The following is a 2,500-nucleotide window of genomic DNA, read 5'->3' as shown; positions in this document are numbered from 1 at the left end:
TGTATAGTATTAAGTTACTGTAAATCAACTTATTCGCTTCCCGATCAGCTCAGAATCTCATCATAACTCATTCCATTCATTCCTATACAGTTATCATACAAATGCCATTCACTATACAAGTCACTATGCTCCCTGCCCTGCCAATTCACACTCTCACCATAATTCGTAAATTATCATATCTCATTACACTCACCGCAAGTCACCATACCCGCGCTCTGTCCCCTGCCTCACACTCTCACTGCAAGTCACCATACCCCCATCTCTGTCCCCTGCCTCACGCAATCACCATAGTCACCATACCCCCATCTCTGTCCCCTGCCCCACATATCATAGCCACCATACACCCATCTCTGTCCCCTGCCCCATACAATCACCATAGTCACCATACCCCATCTCTGTCCCCTGCCTCACACTCTCATTGCAAGTCACCATAACCGCGCGCTCTCTCCTGCCTTACACTCTCACTGCAAGTCACCATACCCGCGCTCTGTCGCCTGCCTCACAATCTCACCATAGCCACCATACACCCATATCTGTCCCCTGCCTCACACTCTCACTGCCAGTCACCATACCCGCGCTCTGTCGCCGGCCTCACACTCTCACCGCAACACAATAACAGACGAACACTGCCTCTGCACACGACTCGGGACTCGCCACAATAAGCGGAGGATCTTCTTTAAACAGCGATGGTTCGCGAGTGTCTTGTTGCCTCAACGAATTCAATCTTCTCAGCAATAACATTCGGGCTGCGAGAAGGGAGGGACCGGGTTGCTGATGGGAGTGGGTCGTATATGTATATATAAGTATATATGTATAAACACATATGTGTGTGTAAATGTATGTATATGTATGTGTGTGTGTGTATATATATATGTGTGTGTGTGTGTGTGTGTGTGTGTGTGTGTGTATGTGTGTGTGTATGTGTGTGTGTGTGTGTGTGTGTGTGTGTGTGTGTGTGTGTGTGTGTGTGTGTGTGTGCATGTATGGAAATATAGAAAGACAGATTTTTATATATTGACAGACAGGTAGATGGTAGTAGATATGTAAACATGTATAATATATGCGCATACGTACATGCCTTTACATGAACATGCATTTAGGTTATTACCTATGCATGCGAGTATGTAATTATCAAACGACCTGCGTGCGCATTATGGAAGGAAAAAAAAAAATCTTTATGTATGAGCATTGCCAACCACGCCTAAATCATTTCATTTTTTTCTGTTAGCTTTAAAAGATGACTCAGGGACATGTTGTAACGTAACTATTCACTTCCTTAAAAAAAAAAAAAAAAAAAAAAAAAAAAAAAAAAAAAAAAAAAAACATCTAAACCTATGTAACTTTTTTCTGATTATTTTCATTATCCTAGAAATTGTTAGATCGTTATCATAATCCTTATAATCCACGCTAGAGTAAATATCAGTTTTCATTACTTAATTATCATCACTTTTATCCATCCGTAGCATGATCACTTCGATTTCCATTGCTCTTAATATCATCCTTTCTCATAAAGCTTCTGAAAAGTCAACTATTTTGTATAACGAAAAATATTATCTCATTCATAAAAATCTTCATGAAAGCAAAAGTGAAACATGAACTCAGATTGAACATTCAAATAACAAATGACGTAATGTTATTTGAAATTGCTTTGCATAATGTGATTTGTAACTAACTTGCAATTGTAGTAATAGTAATAATAGTAATAAGATGAAGAATAAAAATAAAAACAATAATAATGTTGATAATAACAATGATGGTGATGATGATGATTTCAATAATAATAATATGATAGTTATTATAATAGTAATAATAATAAGAATATGAAGAATAAAAACAAAAACAGTAGTAATGTAAATAATGACAATAATGATGATGATGATGATAATAATGATAATATGATAACAGTGATAGTAATAATGATAATGATTATAAGAATAATAAAAATAATGGTAATATTAATGACGATGATGATAGTAATATCAATAATAACCATAGTGATGATATAAAAAAAAATAGTTGTGATAATGATAAATGTAATGATAATGACAGTAATTATGAAAATTATGACAATCGTAATGATAATAAGTATGATGATGACGATAATAATAATGGAGATAATAGTAATAATAACTATGATAATGATAATAATAGTAATAATAATAATAGTAATAATCATAATTATAATAACAACAATGATAATAGTGATAATAATAAGAATAGTATTAACGATGATGATAATAATAATGTTAATAATAATAATAGTATTAATGACGATAATATTAATGATGATAATAATAATAGTAATAATAATAATTATAATAATAACGATGATAATGATTGCCACAATAACACTAATAATAACTTGATTTGCCATGGAAGACTTGTCTCATTTAAGAACTTTTCTGATTTCAATAAAACATGGGTCATCACTCTCTGAGCCCTTTTCTGTAGGGTTAAGTTCTCTTAGCCTTACAGAACATACGCATAGGCTGCCTCTATG

The sequence above is a fragment of the Penaeus chinensis genome, chromosome 16, assembly GCF_019202785.1.
Source record: "Penaeus chinensis breed Huanghai No. 1 chromosome 16, ASM1920278v2, whole genome shotgun sequence".
Taxonomy (NCBI): domain Eukaryota; kingdom Metazoa; phylum Arthropoda; class Malacostraca; order Decapoda; family Penaeidae; genus Penaeus; species Penaeus chinensis.
Note: the sequence above shows the minus strand (reverse complement) of the source record.